At 35.2% G+C, this 20712-nt stretch overlaps 1 pseudogene; it reads left to right on the forward strand.

Annotated features, from left to right (window-relative positions):
• Nucleotides 1-7583: 7583 nt before the first annotated feature.
• LOC149194577 (AAA-ATPase At3g50940 pseudogene) lies at nucleotides 7584-9026 on the forward strand (annotated as a pseudogene).
• Nucleotides 9027-20712: the final 11686 nt, after the last annotated feature.

Consider the following 20712-nt stretch of genomic DNA (forward strand, 5'->3'; position numbering starts at 1 on the left):
CATAGGGTTCATCATGGCATGCTGAGAGGATGTCAAAGACCTCATCTTCCCTTACACACCTCCTCAAAATCTGATTTGGTCCTAATCAAAAAATATTTCCCCCAATCTAAGTGTAAGGGACATCTTTTCTGAAAATTCTAATATTTTCCTTAGAGGATAGGTCAGGAGGAAATATCCTAGGAACAAATGAGTTTTCTATGTCAACAAACCAAGGATATAGTAATGAAATGGTGAAGAGGTTCTCATTGCAGAACTGATTACCTATCATCCTCCATTCTCTGTAGGCAATGTTAGTCTAGACAAAAAATCAATTTTCCTTTCTTGGCATGTCAATAATTTTTAGATCAAACTACTATAACAACAACAACCATCTAATTATCCTAGCATTGACATAATTTTGTTTGTAAAATACTTAATGGTTACATTGTTAGTATGTACAAAAACTTGGTACCCTGTAATGCAATGCCTAAACTTGTTCAAGGAGTGTACATAATGTAAGAGCTCTTTTTTAGTAATTGTTTTGTTGAGTTCAACCTTGGATAGATTCATATTGATAAAATATATAGCATAGGTAAATTTACCTTGCACTTTTTCTAAGGTTTTCCCTAGATCCTTGTTGGATGCATTTCTATGGGTGTGAAAAGGAAAGGCCCAATTTGGGTCCCTGAGAATTGGTGTAGTGGTCAATTTCTCCTTCATCTCTTCAAATGCCTCTTGAAACGTATTTGTCCAATAGAAATCTGAATCCTTTATTATCAATCCAAACAAAGGTGAGGTCATCTTTCTCAAATCCTTGACAAATATCTTATAGTACTAGATAGTCCTAAGAAACTCCTAAGATCCCTTTATTTATAAGGGACATGGACCCTTAGAAATAAATAAAGCCTTTGAGACCATTCTATTCATCTCTCCTTCCATCCATCCATAACAAATTTATTCTATCAAAATCACTCAAGAAATATTGACTATCGTTTTCTTTTAATAATGCTTTCATTTTAATGCTACTTAATTCTTTCGTTTTCATGCTATTTTGTCCTTCAAGTGACATGGGATTACTCACACATCAAGGAATTCAAATACCATATGAGGATTAGACTTTGGAGCTCATCATATTTAACAAACTCATCTAGTGAGTATATTATTTTAACCTTTCAATAAATAATATATAATCCTCTATATACTTTCAAATTTCTTATTTAAATTTCGTATTATAAATTTTGGAGTTTTACATTTTAAATATAAATATATTAGGGATTTGGAAATAATATGTCACTCAAAAATCATGTTGTCATTGGATTAGAGTTGGCACATTAGACTACGTTGATTTTGAATTGGTGTCGACTCTATCTACCCAAAGTACTTGGATCCATATAAAACCTTCTTGCACCATCACAATCCACCAAAATATTGCATAAGAATTATGAAATATCATGTGATTGAGGATGGACCAGTTGAGAATAAATCACGTGATTGCACAAATTTTAGACAGTGTTTGTCGTAACGATAACATACGTCTATAGAGGAGGATATATTTAGTTTGTAAGATGTGGAGTTTGGAATTAAGAAACTCACCAATGGGAAATCTTGGGATATTGAAGGCTACCACACTAGAATTTTCAAAATGGGGAGGTTTGTCTTCATTCCTCATATACACAAAATCTTCATTTGGGAGTGAATCAAGGCTTCCCCAAGCCTTCAATGCAAAACCCTATTGTGCAAATCTTTGAAAGTGGAGATAAAAAATCCCACTTAATTATAGGACCATTATGATTAGTTGCATTTAAGCCAAGTTGTATGGGCTCATTTTGGCTTGAAAACCAAGGTAAAAGAGCTAAATGACAAACCATATTTAGGAGTAATCACTCAAATGTTACTTTTAGCATCATTATTGAGAAATGTCATAATAATAAAAATGATATCTTTTTTGTTTTGTTGAATTTATAAAAGTTTTCGACATCATTTCGTGGGACAAGGTATGTAAGAAGCTAGAAGAGTTAATGGTTCCTCTCGATTTGAGGGTTGTTGTGATTAGGATACACAAGAATGTGAAATCCAAGCTTAGGACCACCTAGTGTTGTTTGGTTGGAGTTGTTGCAAGAGAAACTCATTATATGTGGACATTTCTAAACCTTAGCTCCTAGTCTTAGCCTTGATTTTTTTATTACTAATAGCTATTTTGACTATAGTGTGAAGAATGTCTCATTACTATTCTTTTCATAAATAAAGCCTTGAGACCACTCTCTTCATCTCTCCTTCCATCCATCCATAACAAATTTATGCCATCAAAATCACTCTAGCAATATTGACTATCCTTTCTTTTTAATAATTCTTTCATTTTCATGCTACTTTCTCCCTCAAGTGACATGGGATTACCCACACATTAAGGAATTCAAAGACCATATGAGGATTAGGATTTGGATCTCATCATATTTAACAAACTCATCTAAGACCATATGAGGATTAGGCTTTGGAGCTCATCATATTTAACCAACTCATCTACTAAGTATATTATTTTAACCTTTCAATAAATAATACATAATCCTCTATATACTTTCAAATTTCTTATTTAAATTTAGTATTATAAATTTTGGAGTTTTACTTTTTTAATATAAATAAATTAGGGATTTGGAAAAAATATGTTACTGAAAAATTGTGTCATCATTGGATTTAGAGTCGACACATTAGACTACATCGATTGGGAATTGGTATCGAATTTGTCCAACCGAAGTACTTGGATCCATATAAAACCTTCTCGCACCATCACAATCCACCACAATATTGCATAAGCATTACGAAATATCACGTGATTGAGGATGGACCAGTCGAGGATAAATCACGTGATTGCACAAATTTTGGACGGTGTTTTTCGTAATGATAACATACTGCTATAGAGGAGGATATATTTAGTTTGAAAGATGTGGAGTTTGGAATTAAGAAACTCATCAACGAGAAAGCTAGGGATGTTGAAGGCTACCACACTAGAATTTCAAAATGGGGAGGTTTGTCTTCATTCCAATATACACAAAATCTTCATTTGGCAGTGAAACAAGGCTTCTCGAAGCCTTTGATGCAAAGTATTAGTGTGCATATCTTTGAAAGTGGAGATAAAAACATTCCCCCTAATTATAGGACCATTATGATTAATTTCGTTAAAGCCAAGTTGTATGGGCTCATTTTGGCATATGTGGACATTAAAAATATATATAAGAATTATTGAAATGAGTCCTCATATATAAGCATTAAAAATAACTATTTTGACTATAGTGTGAATGGTTTTAGCCTTTATTTTCCCTAAGAATAACCCTTGATATAACTCTCTCCCTCCATCCATCCATGGCAAAGTTATTGTATAAAAATCACTTAAGCAATATGATCCTTTTATCTTCACAATACTTTCATTTTCATGCTACTTTCTCCCTCAAATGTCATGGGATTGCCCACACGTCAAGAAACTCAAAGACCATATGAAGATTGGGATTTGGAGTTGATCATCTTCTATAAACTCATCTAACAAATATATTATTTTAAATTTTCCATTTATAATATATATTTCTTTATATATGATAGAATTTCTTATTTAAATTTAGTATTATAATTCATTTATTTTTATCTTCTTAGTTGAAACTTGGGAACATGATGAATCTAAGATCCCCTCATAGATGTATTCATTCTTTGTTTAGCTCAGAACAAGAAATCTTCTCATAAAGGTCTTCGTGGAATAACCTATTATATATATATAGCTTCCTAAGATAAACCCATTAATTAATACATTTAGATTGAAATTTTTGACTCTAACACTAGTAATATTTATTTCACAATTTGTTTTTTTTTAATCTGACGTCATTATATGTGGACATTAAAAATATATATAAGCATTATTGAAACCAGTCCTCATATATCCCAGTAAAGATTCAAACAAAATTAAAATATCACGCCATTAAAAAAATACATAAAAATCTTAATTTATAAAAAAAAATTAATGTATAAATTTAAAATAATATTATTCAGTTTAATTGAGAATTGAATTACATTTTTGTTTTATATATATATAATCTGTTATATTGCAGATGGCCGAATAGCATCCATTATGATGCAAATAGGTCAAATTTTAGATGTCATGTAGCTTTCCAATCAGTAAGAGACAAATTGACATGTAACATGTTTTTCACTTACGGTAACACAAAACAAGAAGTCTATTCGACAATAAATATTTAACATGAGATAAGGTCTCTAGTCGTTGTGGGATTGACAATGTCACTCTCATATCCTTATAACTGTTGTCCGCAATGCCGCATATTGTTATTGTTATAAGTTATCTCTGAGTCTAGCGTTCACATTAAAAATATATATAAGCATTATGGAAACGAGTCCTCATATATAAGCATTAAAAATAACTATTTTGACTATAGTGTGAAATGTTTTAGTCCTGTGAATAACCTTTGATATCACTCTCTCCCTCCATCCATGGAAAGTTATTATATCAAAACCATTTCAGCCGTACGATTCTAATCTTCGGAATATTTTCATTTTCTTGCTACTTTCTCTCTCAAATGTCATGGGATTGCTCACACATCAAGAAACTCAAAGACCATATGAAGATTGGGATTGGAGTTATCATCTTCTATAAACTCATCTAATAAATATATTATTTAAATTTTTTCATTTATAATATATATTTCTTTATATATCATAAATTTCTTATTAAATTTAGTATTATAATTTATTTTCTTAATTGAAACTTGGCAACATGATGAATCTAAAGTCTCCCATATAGATGGATTCATTCTTTGTTTAGCTCATAAAAAGAAATTTTCCCATAAAGGTTTTGGTGATATAACCTATTATATATATATATATATATATATATATATATATATATAAATTTTCACATTTAGCTTTATAAGATTGACCCGATGAATTGGTACATTTGGATTGAGATTTTTGACTCTAACACCAATAATATTTATTTCACAATTTGTTTTTTTCCTCCTATCAACTCTACCTCCTATAAGAAAAACAACCTGGAGAAGAAATGCCCCTTCAATACCTTAGAACATGATCAGAGTCTAAGGAATGAAGGTAATATCCTCTTGCTAGGGGACTTCAATGCTTGAGCAACTGCTAACCAAGCTACTCTTCTATGTAATAATTCTCACCCAAATCCCCTCTCACTAAATGAGGACTTTGACTTAGCAAGTAGATGCGAAATAAATTTTGAATACATAATTGAGAACTTATTTCGTACCAAGCTAATCAAGCTTATAGCTCCGAAGACATGATAATTTGTAATAGAATTAATAAGTGGCCAACCTTTGGCCAAATAAGTTGTATTCTTGGGCTTGGTGGTAGTGTGATGGATTATGTGATATCTGATTCTCATGTTCTCAACCATATTGTACTTCTTGACCTTCTAACCAACCATGAGCTTGATTCTAACCATATACCTCTAACATTAACTCTAAACCTTGACACACACCAGTTACATGCATGGGAATTATGAGAATCAAAGATTCATTTGTTTTGATAGTAATGAAATGGATCTCTCCTTAAAGGACTTAAAAAGGGATTTAACTTGGTAAAACTATGGTTCCCTTTCCACAACCCTTTCCACTACCATTACCACGTTCCCTATCGAGTTATCTAATAAAAATAATAATAGAAATTCCAACTCTTGGTATGATAATGATTATAGAATTTCTAAGAAAGTGATGGGAGATGCTCCTAATGAAATCATAATGCTTGAAAAAATATATATGTACAAAGCTCTTACCAAAAGGAAGAAAATATCTTATATAAAGAGGAGGCAAGAGCATCTTATTCACCTTTCGAGAGCTGAACCTAGAATGTTTTGGAGGGAAATGATTGCTTTTAAAATGAAAGAAAATAACAGAATCCCCTTAAAGAACTTGGATATATATCTTAAGTATTTTTATAATTTCCTTGATGCCATGGGAACTCTCTTGACTGAGGATGAACCAGTCGAGGATAAATCATGTGATTGCACAAATGTTCGATGGTGTTTGTTGTAATGATAACATAATTCTACATAGGAGGATATATTTAGCTTGGAAGATGTGGATTTTGGAATTAAGAAACTCACCAATGGGAAAGCTAGGGATATTGAAGGCTATCGCATTAGAATTTTCAAAATGGGGAGCTTTGTTTTCATTCCTTGTATACACAAAATCTTCATTTGCCAGTGAAGCAAGGCTTCCCCAAGCCTTTGATGCAAAGCCCTATCATGCCTATCTTTGAAAGTGAAGATAAAAACATTCCCCCTAATTATAGGACCATTATGATTAGTTGCATTAACACCAATTTGTATGGGTTCATTTTGGCTTGAAAACCATGGTAAAAGAGCTAAAGGACAAGCCAGATTTAGGAGTCATCACTCAACTATATACCACATTGTTACACTTAGAATCATTGTTGAGAAATGTCATAATAATAAAATTGATCTCTTCTATTGTTTTCTTGACTTTATAAAAGTACTAAACAAAGTTCCTTGGGACAAGGTATGGAGGAGTTTAGAAGAGTTAATGGTTCCTCTCAATTTGAAGGTTTTTGTGATTAAGCTATACAAGTGTTATTTCCAAGCTTAGGACTACCTCGAGCTGGTTGGTTGGTTGGAGTTGTTACCAGAAAAAATCATTATATATTAACATTTCTAAACATTAAATGCTAGCCTTAGCCTTGATTTGTTAATCACTAATAACTATTTTTATAATGTTAAAGACGTTTCACTACTATTCTCTTTATAAATAAAACCTTGAAACCGCTATCTCCATCACTCTTTTCATCCATCCATAACAAAATTATACTATCAAAAACACTCGAGCAATAATGAAGATCCTTTCCTTTTGATAACACTTTTATTTTAATGCTACTTTGCTTCCTCAAGCGACATGAGATTTCTCACACATCCAAGAATTCAAAGACCATATAAAGACTAGGCTTTGGAGTTCATTATCGTTAACAAACTCATCTAGTAAATATATTATTTGAACCTTTCAATAAACAATATAGAATCCTTTATATACTTTCAAATTTCTTTTTATATTATCAATTTTGATATCGTACTTTTTTAATATAAATAAATTAGGGATTTGGAAATAAAATTGATGTAGAACTTAAATTTCATACTTAAAACACCTTTTTGACTATATCTAAATCAAAACCCTTAAATATATATGATTTCTGGATCTTAAAAAGCCATTGATATTCAACTCCGGATCGAATCGAATAGGGTTAGTTTTCAATTTGGAAAAGTAATAGTATCGTACTTCTAGATTGTAGACGACCGTCTTGGCGTAGTCAGAACATTAAACCGAAGTGAAACGTGTTGCCCAAGACCGGCGACGAGTTAACTTATTTTTGGTTTTTTGGAAAATTGGTTTATTTGCTCTAAACAATGAAACATAATATCTTTACACAAAATCATGTCGTTGTTGGATTAGAGTAGGCACATTCGACTACGTCGATTGGAAATCGGTGTCCAACCGAAGTACTTGGATCCATATAAAACCTTGCCGCACCATCACAATCCACCACAATAAGCGTCACCAAGTATCACGTGATTGAGGATGGACCAGTTCAGGATAAATCACGTGATTTCACAATTCTGGGTATGGATTAGTCTCTTGTCTCTCTTCCAAAACTTCTTGCCTCCACAGTTGCGGCAATGGCTGAAACAATGGGTTTCCCGTTTTCAGCAACGCTTCAATAACTATTACGAACTTGACATTCCACAATACAAGGGGAAGAACGGAGTCATTTCAAATGGGGTATACCAGGATTTGCAACTCTACTTACCCACCCTCGACATCACTGAGGACGTCCAAAGATTCACAGTATTTCGCGCCGGGGAAACGAACATAGCGGAATTTGGTCCGGCTTCCGAGGAGACTATACAGGAATCCTTCAACGGAGCAACAGTTTGGTGGTCTCGCCACGTTGAACAAGTTGGTACTAAAAATCCGATCGATAGGCGCTGGTTTTCTCTAAAAATAGAGAAGCTGAGCAAGCGCTTATTGTGTTCCTACTTTAATCATATTGCTAGACGTGCAGCTGAAATCAAGAAACAGAACAGCGGCATAACCATCCATACCATTACGCAATCATGGACCGGTGTTCCGTTCAAGCATCCATCAACTTTCGATTCTCTGGCCCTCGATCCGACGACGAAAGAGAAAATCATAAAGGATCTCGACTGCTTCAAGAAAGGAAAGGAGTTTCACAACAGAGTCGGCCGTGCTTGGAAGCGAGGATACCTTCTGTACGGACCCCCTGGAACAGGTAAAACTAGTCTCGTGGCCGCCATAGCTAACTATATGAAGTACCATGTGTACGAGCTGGAGCTCACAAAGGTTTACGACAATTCCAACCTTCGTACGCTTCTAATGCAAATCAAGAACGCATCCATCATTGTTATTGAGGACATCGACTGCTCGCTCGACCTAAGGGACAGGCTTTCCGACCCTCCGAATCCCTATGAACATAAAAGCGGAAGCGGTGTAACTCTTTCGGGAGTCCTTAACTTCACGGATGGACTGTGGTCCTGCTGTGGCGAGGAACGAATTATTATCTTCACAACAAACCACAAGGATAGGCTTGACCCTGCACTGTTAAGATCTGGAAGGATGGACCTGCATATACTCCTCTCTTTCTGCACTTTCTCTCAATTCAAATCTCTTGCCTTTAATTATTTGCAGATTGAAGATCATCCACTTTTTTCTGCCGTGGAGGAGAGCATGAGGGAGACTGGAGCCGAAATGACACCTGCAGAAATCTCCGAAATTCTGTTAAACCATTTGGAGGACCCTCTCAAAGCGTTGAATGCAGTTGTTTCTGCACTCAATGATCGGGTTAAGTCGAAATCTGCAACTGACTGTAAAGAGCAGAAAGGAACAGAAGAGACAACAGAGATAACTCAAGATGAGGTGAGTCCAGACTCCACGAATGAAGAAGAGCACGCAGACGAAGGCGAAACGTTCTTCAAAATCCAAGTATATGATGGATTGACTTAAATAGGTTTAACAAGATTCTCAGCTTTCTGTATTAATGTAAAGCAGTTAATCTACCCGTTCAATCTTAATTTTATAATGCCATAAAAAATTAATTCTGTGGTAGGATCCTTCGCTTCAAAAGTCATGTATTAAACCATGGAACGGATATTGATTAAATGGTCACATAAATATCATTATGCAAAAATTAATAAATATTAGTAGTTTTTTATTGAAATTGGGTTTCAATTTTTTTAATTATGGGGAGTAGAGAATTGATTTCTTCTTTATATACCGTATGGAGGATTTGCCAATAGTATTTTCCTAATTTCGCTCGTAACATTGACTCATTAAATAATAATTTATCAAACTGATGATGTATGTGCTGGGTGACGGTTATCGATAGTGTTTACTGGTCATCCATGAAATAATCAAACTACTTTACTGGTCATCCATGAAGATATATTTACTTTACCTTTGTTTCTGATGGAGTATCCAGTGGGAGGATCGCATCGCTCTCTCATAAGACCCTTGACAACCGTTGGTTTCTTTGTCAACCCCTTTCAGGCATATGCAGTTTCTTTAGATTTTCTATACACTTTACAATATTATCTTTTTGAATTTTATTAATTAATGTATTTTTATAGATACATAGGCTGTAAATGTTTTTCTTTTAGGTGACAATGGTATTTAAGATAAATCTATTTAAGACAATTAACAATTAAAAATTAAGACAAAACCATATCAATTTAAAATAATATTATTTAACATTTACAAAATTGACTCTAGTAGTGTGGCAAGTCCATCAACTTGTAGGATATTATTATCTCGCTCATATTGCGCATATACTAAGATTGTTATTTCACTTACCATTCACGTTATCGTATATAAAGAAAACAATTTTTTGGGCTCTTTGTTTTTTTGGGGTAGTTGACTCTGACTCTTAAGAACACAACAACTTTTCCTAGCAAGAATTCCCAAACATCAATTCATTGTCATTAGATTCGACACTACTATGTAGAGGGGGTTTTTAAAACAATTTTTTAAGATAAAATAAATTGTTTGTCTTAAAATTTAAAAGAGGTAAAAGTAAAGGATAAGGGATTCCCTAATTTTATTGATGGGTTCCTCAGGAAGCAGAGTGATGGACGCTGACAACAACTGATGGTCAACAACTAAGCACAACATATGTGTGCTTAGTGAGAGGAGCAATGGAGGCACTTTCGTTGAACGTTGATAGACAGTAACATAGTTGGACTATTTTTCGAGGTCTCCATTGATTGTGATGTAATCTTTGTCTTTTGATTGTTTCATTTATTTTGAATGCTATTTATATCCCATGGTGTTGTTATTAGCACACTTTTGTGTTGGAGCTCCTAACTGTCATGGACAACATGGATTAGATTCACTTGAAGGGTTGTTGAAAAATGCAGCAATATATTCTCAATTTGATTTTGCCTTGATTAATTTGAGAAAATTTAAATTTCTCTTCAATAAACAACTTGGATGTAGTTAGCTTGTGTGACATGACTTGTGTCACCAAGTTTACTCAATAAATTCGAGTTCGAGGAGTTAGAGTTCACTTAAGCATGTGTGATTGCTAATTTGTAGAATTCAAAACCAGTTATCTCAAGTTGTTTTCAGTTAAACTAGTTCCAACTATTGGAGGAATTCGTGGAAGGTCAGGGGTGTAGTGAGACTTCAGTCAAACTTAGTGGTTATTTAGTTAATTGATAAATCAACCCAAAATAACTAGTGCATCCAGAGAATTCGAGTTCCTTAGTTATGGTGGAGATTCCAAGGTATTGTAATATCAGTTCTAGAATCGTCTTGAGTGTATAAGTCTTACATGCAGTCAGATGATCAACCTTGGGAATTGCACAATCCATTTTCCAAAATATCCTAAATAATAGGGCCTAATTTCTCAAGGAGTTGCGTAAGGAAATAGCGGCTCAAGTAGAGTCTAGGTGAGAGATTCTCAGTGAGCAAAGAGATAGGTTATTCACTCAGGTTGTGCTCAATTGAGCAAAGAAATTGTAATATGCCTCTGTTCATCATATTAACGGAGATAGACATTGGGGTTTTTAGGAGATTGTTTTTCCCAAGAAAAATATTGTGTGCATGTTTGTGTGCATGTTTGTTATTTCTTATTGCATGTTTAAAATTTTTGTTCTAAATTGTGAATTAACTTCCATAAAGCAGTAGAGTAGGTTTGTGTCTTGTGATTTTGATTAAAACTTCATGAGCAATTGCAAATCTACAACATAATTTCTATAAGGATGGTGGAGGCAAATTACAGAATATTTGTTGGAAGAGAATATGCTTACCTCAAAATCTCTATGAAAACTTTTGTGAGAAGTAGACATTGAGGATAAAAGATTGGATTGTGGAAGCATTAGTCACAAAATTCATAAGGGTGGTAATCTTGGCTACATGTGTGAAGCTAGATTGATTAATTGCAACCTTCATTGGTGCAGTTGCAAGTGTTGTTGGGTGAAATATGTCTAAGCATAATTATCTAAGCTAGATTCAATTTTTATCCTGACTTTAGATGATATCAGGGATCTATTTTAGTTTTTTTAAAGGTACACTAATAACAATTTGTTTTCCACTCTAGTTGTTGGTCTATTTGAGGCACACTAGTTGGTTGTTTATGTGGTCTTTCTTCTGAACCTTTGCTCCTGTGGATCTTCCTTCTCCTTCTCTGGTTTGGGATTGGTCGATCATGGGATTTTTTAGGATCTTAGCTGCTACCTATTGGTCTTCTCTGTGGTCTATTTGAGATGCACTAGTTATTTGTTTTACTTGGTATTTCTTCTAAATCTTTGCTCATATGGATCTTCCTACTCCTCTTTGGTTTGGGGGGGATTTCCGAGGATCTTTACTGCTACATAAGTGCATTCATTTTGGTTGGTGGAGTTGGTCATTAATTATATGAGGGACAAACCATTAATAATTTGGGTCATCATTGAATATATTGTAGATTGTGTGTTTGGTGAGAGATTCTGAAGGACATTGGTTGGCGATGATTGGTCAACCTATTGTATTTGAAGGGGTGTCTAAGTGGATTGAGTTGGTGGTGAACTACATCGAGTGGGGCCTATAATTGATAAGTGGAATTAATTTACCTTGTCTACATATTTTATTGAGGTTTTTTCAAACACTATTGCATAAGGTATTTTTTGGCAATGCTTTCTACTTTGGTGCACATATAGGCAGGATTGTAGAGTGTTGGCGGTGTCAACTGTACTACTAGACTTTACATCTATCGGTAGGATGTCACTTGATACTAAAGGAAACTGGGGTGATGATGTTCCATTACTCAATGCGTTGGTACATGAGACTATTGAGGTGGAGAGTCGTGGCTACCCCAAGTCGGGAGTCCAACCCTCTGGGACATCTCTTGTACATGCAACTATACACGTGGATTCAAATGTTTTGGTATCCCCACTAGCTATTGAACCTGAATGTGGTAATCCATGGAAAAAAAATTCCATCATTCACGGAAAAAGAAGGTAGTTAAGGTTGATCTGGATTATCAGAAACTCGTTTTTGGTTCTGATGTTTTTTGGGACTGGGTGGTAGGATTACAACAACAAGATTTGCTAGGTAAGTGGTCTTATCTACGAATGGATGGTTGTCATATGGCGTCCTGGGTTAAAGAACACTAGTACCCTATTCCTAAGTACTCTCTTTCCAACACTTTATACAATCAGTGGTTTCGCTTCCAATTTATTAATGATGATGATGCTGTGAAGATTTTGGGATCATATTGGGTTGATGGCCATGGTTTCCTCTCTTTACATCACTAACATGTGGGTTTTGATCCATACCTGGAATTATGACGAAAAAAATTAGTTTAGTATAAACTCCTTGGTCATGTGAATCAGTGACAATGATTGGCAATTCCATTGGTAAAGTTCCTTTCCTGGAGGAAGAAAGCATGTTATAGAGAGATAAATGTATCAAATGGATTTTGGTGGAGGTGGAATTTGCTGCTGGCCTTAGGGCGAAGGTGGAGCTCAATTGGGGTGGCTTCTCTACTAGGCAACGAATTGACTATTGGCCAATTCATTCTTCCTGCCTAGGTTGTCATTATGTTGGACATCTTATTTCTGAGTGCTCACATCCATTTCGAAATCGGTGACTTGGAATATCAGATATTTTCTGCAATGGGGGTCGTTTATTGACATTTGTACACTCTCCAATGGCTCATGAGATTGGTCAACACTCTCTCTCGGGTAAGCTTAAAATCACACCACCTATGACATGTCCTGAGCAACATATTCGTAATGATTTGGTATCGAGTGTTGTTTCTCTTAGTAATTCTACATTCCATCCTTTACGTATTGTTTCTCTGCATATTTAGTTGCCACATTCTGATTGTATTAAACATTCTTCATTGTTATCTATACCAGGAATTTCTCCATGTTCGAACAATTTGGAATCTACCCACACTCTATATTTTGATGTGAATGGGACAACCTCCACTATTGATGACTCATTGATTGTTAGCCCTGACCCTACTCACATTCAATTTGGGACTTTTTCTAGAGACCTTTCTCCTACTAATTTGGTGGGGACGTATATCAATTTTCTCCTCCTCTCCATCTAGATACCCTGATGATTCATTCATCCTCCTCTCCTAAGACCTCTATCATTCCCAATTCTCATTGTAATGTGACCATTAGGAAGGAACAATGTTCAAAACCTTCGAATTGTTCGAATGGGGCTGATAGTGATCTTCACAATATTTTTGGAAAATTGTATCTTTTTCTATCATCTTCTAGTACATTATCTTTTGTTTCTTCTTTCTATCCTATTCAGGCCCTTAGAGATTATTTTCTAGATTATGAGGGCTTACCATGATAATCATCTCCTTAAACATCAGGGACTTGGGGAGTGCCTAAAAAATCTTCATAATTCGACACTTTTTTAGGGTTAATCACCCCTCTATTGTCCTTTTACATGAGACAAAGATAATTGAAGACAAAATTTGGCCCATTATCCTCCACATATGTCCTAGGTGGTGGGTATGTTCTATGGATGCTTTGAGTTTATCTGGTGGTCTTGTGGAGTTTTGGGATCCTAAGGTCGTGAATTTTCTTCCCTATAAATCCTTTGTAGGTATCATTCTCTTTAGATTCATCATGGGTTTGAAGGATAAATTTAATATTCATATGTCCCAGATTCTTTTAGAAGATACTTTTCGGATAAATTGGAATCCTATGACCTGTTAAAGATGGGATCCCTTATTTTGGCAGGGTATTTGAACCTCACCATTGAAGATAATGAGCTATGGGGGGATCACTGCATACTAGACCCATTGGCGAGGTACTTGAATGATATTTTGGCCAAAAGCACTTTGTGGATATTTTTTCGACTCCCTTTATTCTAACCTGGAGAAATGGTTGGGCTGGGTCCACAGGCATCGCTAAGAGACTTGACCATTTCATGCTTGACGGTGTTAGAATGAAAATTTGTTTCATCTTCATCTCCTTCTCCAGGAGAAACGCTTTTCAAATATATAATAAACTCAGTTAGATCATGGCACTCACTGGTTATATAGGTCTTCGATGGAAGATAGGAAAATGGTTCTCTCTGATTCATAGTATTTTACATCACTGTAGACTGCCAGAAGGATTGGTCATTCATTTTATATAGCAATAGGTCTCTCCCAAAGCCCACCGATGCTTATCAATGTTAATTTTAGCTGGAAAACCAAATGAGTGAGTGAAACAAAGAGGTAAGAAAAACATGTATCGAAAATGACCATATATCAAGAAAATGAAACAAAGAAAACAAGATAAAAATATGCTACAACTCACAAATAGTTAGTGATTCCAATGTTCTTCCATCAAATGGGAAGCGAGGACTAAACTTGGAATATACGAAACTTCATGTCGATAAATCGAGGTTTACATACGTGAGAATTAGATTGAAGGTAAAGTCACACACTATTGTGATATATGATCCAGTAAATGATGTTTTTTGGATGATGTAATCCTAGATGATGAGCAATCGGAGACTCCTAAACCCCACATGCATAACGTCCTGATTGGCCCCCGCATTTGAGTGGTCTCCAGAATGAAAATTCTTTCATGATAACTTTTGACACAACTTAATTGGACGATGCCTTCGATCTTCCTATAACTGTTATTTGTGGAAAATCAAATACCTGAGAATTTTTGCAGACCTGGCTGTGGCGATACCAATTTCCTGACCATCAATCAATGATATTTCTATCGGCAGTGCACATTTGATCACGTAACATACGCTTTAGAATTTCTTCAATTCTCTTTCACTTCTGAATCTCTACGCTTCTCTTTCTGATTAACAAATTAAAGTTAACAACTATTGTTTTACACGATTGAAGGAGCGTTGTGTTTTTTGGTTTATCTTATATCTGGTTCACGATCTTTGCTCCAGTTATGGAGATGATGAACAATGGGAAAGAGGGGCCATGCCCTACATCTCTGTCTAGTTGTTTTCATGATCATTGCAAGATGGAGCAAAAGGAATGCTTGGACATCTTCTGTTGACGTTGGAATCAAATATTACACAATATCTCAATTCTCATAATTTTTTTGTTTCTTCCAACTTTCTAATGCAGTGCCAATATTCCATTATGTTATTCTTGATTATGTTTTAGAAACGACCATTGACAGTAAAATTATTTGCATGTGGTCTTTTCCCTTATGGGTTTTTTTATTGAATCACGACTATGATTTTTTTCATATTTGAGTGCTTTTATCCACTTTTCTTCTCAACTTCTTCCACTGACGAGCCATATGAGTGGCACCTCAGGGATGCTCACAATCCCCTCCTATCGCAATGTTGTTATGGGATCACAGAAACCCACAGATGGACCAAAAAGTTCCTCTACAGAAAATTTTGGGACAAAGGAAACCCTGTTTTGGGGCCCAATTGTAGTCTAGATTGTGGGGGTGGTGCCTCCCCAAGGTGACATCAAACCCAAGTACATCATTCCCAATAATCAACTAAAGGAATCATGGAATTTTATGAAGGATCATGCCTTGATTTGTAAGTTGATGGACATTCAGTCGAAGGAGCAAGATATAGTAAAATGGATCCAAAAGAAATAGAGGTTGGTGGGTCCAACAAAACTTCAACTGAGGGCCAAGGGTTTCTTCACATTGATCTTTGTAGATCTGGAAGACCACAAGAGAATGTTTTAAAATGGCTCTTATTTCATGAACAAAGTTCTTAATCTTTTGCATGCTTTCACAATGTTTGAAATTGTTGAATTGGTTTTGAGTATCAACCACATCAATGATTTTTTCTCCAAATGTTGCAACTGACGCTTTCATTGTCATCATGGAAGAGTAACAATTTAATGCTACTCTTTCCTATGCTACTGCCTTACAACTTTTCCTTTGCAACATGTGGTGCAATTACTAGTTAATAATCTCAAATAATATGTCATAACATATATTAACCAAACTTCATTACTTATAGTTGTGAATATAGGAGCAAGATTATTAGTAATGTAGTATGTAGCATTATATTCCTTTTTACCTGTTGCAGTGCAAAGTTGGGATATCTTCTTTGTCATTGGAATTGAGTGGGTGCTTCTTACAACACTTTGGAGCTATTCATTTGTCACCTTATTCCGTTTGCACAGGAATTCTATAGTGAGATGTGCTTTTCATCCCCTAGAATAGTTGGCCTTGTGGACAAAAATATTTTTAAAAACTGACCAACCTATTGATAGATTAATTTCTGTCAAAGCCCTATTTTGTTCTTTACATGTTGTTTTGGCTTTTTCTTCTTGCATTGGATGCCTTTTTGGGACATAAATGCAAGGTGAGTTGCCTCTATAACAAAATTTGTTATTTAACAACATGCAACAATGTCTTCATCTGTTAGGTAGTTTCATTTTTATTGAACCTAAATTCATTTTCATGTTTAACCTCTATTTGGCATTAGACAAAAATGCATAAGGGATCATTTTTTTTCCTTACCATGATGTCTAGGCAGAAAAGGTGCAAAATTTCTAAACTAAAGGAGCATATCCACTTCATTTCAAGGTCTATAGGATGCTTGAGCTTAACTGTGGGTATGAATGGTAGAACACGGAAGAACCCTTGGAGGTATGGGCTCACTATGTGGAGCATAGTATGATCTATGCATACACAAGAGTTCACATGCAGGGTCTTACATGAAATATTTTGTTATACCAGACTTTCCCTTTTAGTTGTACTAAACTACAACTTCAGTCGAAATTTGAAAATAAACTCAGTAAAAATTGTATGGAAGCTTGACATGAGGCAAACTTCTAGAGAATTTTGGAAAATCTCGTCTAAGATAAGCGAGTAATAACTACATTTATTTCACCAGAGTGAGTACATGGAAGATTCGAACAAACGACATTGTTTATCTTTTTTTCTGATGCTTTCTTTTTTAGTTTCCCAGGGATAATTCCATAGATAAATAAGATAAATTTAACGTCCAGTGAATGACCACAAAGTAGGTCAATGTGACTCAAAAGTATGATGCAGTAGTGACACACTGAGTGTGTGGAATGAACTCCCAGAATCTGAAATATAGAACACTAAACTTCCCAAATAACCAAAGGCATAAGCATATACAACATGAAAAGGGCTACTCATCATCATCAGAAGAGGAAGCCCCTAATCTCACAACAGAAACAACAATGGTCATAGAGGAGGAAGATAGAAAGAATGAAAATTGTGTTTTCAGTGAATAGTTTTCTTGTGATGCACTATCATGCTATGACTTACTCACCTAGATAATATCACTGAAATTCCCCTGTAGGTGTACATCATATATCAAATTACTACCTCAATTATTCATCAAGAGAAACGAAGGCATCAATTCTCATTCAGAAACTTCTACCTGAACTCCACTTGATTGTAATTTGCTGAAATCTTTGATTGCATATTGAGTCATGATCGAAGTAGCTACAGGCTTTAAATACATGTCAATGGCTCACTATATATCACCTTCATATTTCTTACATGTAGCCCTTTAAATTTTAATGAGAATGATTGGGCTAGACTCGTGTTGTGATCCTCCTTGATCATCTTCCCCATTTTGAGAGAAAAGAAAGGAGGCTCCTTGTTGAAATCTTCTCATGTTTGAAATCAAAGAAACACCCTAAAGTTATGTTATCCATAAAAATAATTTTCCACCCTTTAGTATGGAATTGGTAGTAGTTGTTTTGCACATGGACCTTTCACATTCTCATGCATATTATTTTGGAAGATCTCACACTTAATATCTATCTTTGAATATATTTTTTTATATACCCGTTCAACAAAAACATTTCTTTCTTTACAAGCATAATCATGACTACATTATGAATAAGTGTAACACCATATCCCATGATTCTAGAGCCCATTTGAGGAAAAATTTTACATCACCAAAATCATCTCGTTGAAATGAACTTGATGAGAGGTTGTATTATATTTTGTCTTATTGTATATAATCATGGAACAGTGAGGATAGTGTTACCCTCATAGAATAGAGGTTGTAACAACCCTAATTCCCTTGCATGTACATTTTCTTATTGGTTAGTGTGGTCATGTCATCATTTTATACTATAAAAGTTAGTAAACATGTTATTAGTCCCTGCCTCTTCGGGGCTGTAGGGACTATTGTAATTATTTGTCTTTGCATTATTCCCACACAAAAACCAAAATTAATCCATTCAATTTAACCTAATGTTTTAGATTTATATTTTATAAAACACTTTTTCATCTACCTATGAGCTTTATCACAATGGTTATTTCAACCAATACATAACTTGGAGGTCTTATTTGGCCTCATATTGAGGCAAGACATATTGAAATTTAGAGTAAATGTCAATTAATACAAAGAGTCTCATGGAATTTTCATTTTATGAATGCTAACATTAGTTAGAAAACATCTTATGTTTACCAATTAAGAGTATATCTTTAAAAACATATCTTGTTTACAGAAAAGGTTTCTGAGGTTTAAATATGGATCACAGATGTTTAGACACCATACTCCACTTGTCTTCACTTCACATTCTCTTTGCCACCAAACCCTATATCACAGCTTCTTATCAAAGTGTGGCTTCATTCGATTTAGCACACAATTTTTTTCTCAGATACTCAATGTGGCGAAGAAATGACAATCATGTCAATGCATATCATTTTTATTCCAATTTATTGACAGAAAGAAAAGAATTGTGCAGAGGCGCTAGGACCAGAGAAGCATTGGCAAAGAGACCTTTTGTTTAGGGGAGCTGGGTAGGTGGCACAAGAGATGATACAACTAAACGTCCTATTCTTTCTGGCCTGCCTATTCAAAACTATACAAATGGAAATCAATTTCGAAGACCTAACCTAGAGGAAGGAAGCAGATAGATCTAGAGCCCCTTGGATCTCACTGCGCCGCCTTCTCCCTTAATGAAATCATCAGGGTATATTTAATGTTGTATTCCTTTCATTAAGAAGATGAAACAAACTTTGGGGGATAGGGGAAATGATGTTGTCTAAGGTTTTGATTTTGAGCAGGGTTTGGAGGTACGACACCAATTTGTCGGCCTTGGGTTTACTCTTGGGCACATGCCATGAAGCATAGGTCTAGCATGGATTGGAGACACCATTTATTCATATTCATTCACAATTTGGAGGATTTTATTTTGTCTATTCTCTATTTGTTACCTCAGGGAAAGCAGGGGCTTTGTGGTTATGTTTTCCCCATGGGGTCTATCCACCTCTGATGAATGGCTATTGAAAAAATAAATCCAAACATTTGTGGAAGGTATATACACCTCACCTGCATCATGGTAATCAAGGTGGTTCAGCATGAATTCTCAGGGGATTCTACATCGTCTAGTGACTACGGGGTTTGGTGTATATGGAATGCAAGAGAAACTCAAAAAAAAGTCCTATTATGGATCTCATTCTGCAAGTGAATGATGATAGTTGTGAATCCATTATGGCTGACCCTAACCGATGGTGAAACCTAACTAATGAAAAACATTGGAGAACAATGGGAGAGTAGGGAAGAGGTGGGGGATAAGAAGAAGTGATAGTGGGAATACCAGGGGAAGAGGGAATTGCGAAGAAGAAGAAAAGAAAAGAGAGTGCGCAGTGAAGAGGAGGAGGCACCAAGAAGAGAGCGATACCAGAAAGGCATAAGGCTTGGATAATGCAAGTAATAAGTTAGCATTATCAGTTACACAAGAATAGGTCTGGCCTTGCTGAAACAACATTAGAAAGTATATAGCCGAGCCTGTAGTATCATAGGTTAGCACTAGAATTTATGGGCGGTTTTATGTTAATAAACCCTCACATCATCTTCCTTGCTGAATACTGAGTTTGAGGTTTTTTCATTTAAAATTATTTTGTTGTGAGAATTTTCATGTGCCTACAAACGTTGTCACCAATGGATATGTGCTTACAATCCCCTACTGTTTGCATTTATGTTAATGTAGGGAGTAAATAATCTCATGTTAAGGGATAGGGTCATGCCAATAGTTTTAAGCAAGAATACAATTCAAAATATAACTAGTTTCAACCTTGAGTCCACACTCAATGGACTCATTTTCTGGTTAATATCATTATAAAGGACAAGTGTAGATGCACTTCTACTCAAAAGCACCTAGGGGCTAGAACACATGGTAACCCTACTGAGAGAGTCATGATTCTAGGCGTCGTGACCAAGCTTGAGGGTGGAGAACATCTATCACTGG

Source organism: Pinus tabuliformis, chromosome 2_2 (genome assembly GCF_031772625.1).
Source record: "Pinus tabuliformis cultivar Carrire ecotype Pingquan chromosome 2_2, CPIR1, whole genome shotgun sequence".
Lineage (NCBI taxonomy): Eukaryota > Viridiplantae > Streptophyta > Pinopsida > Pinales > Pinaceae > Pinus > Pinus tabuliformis.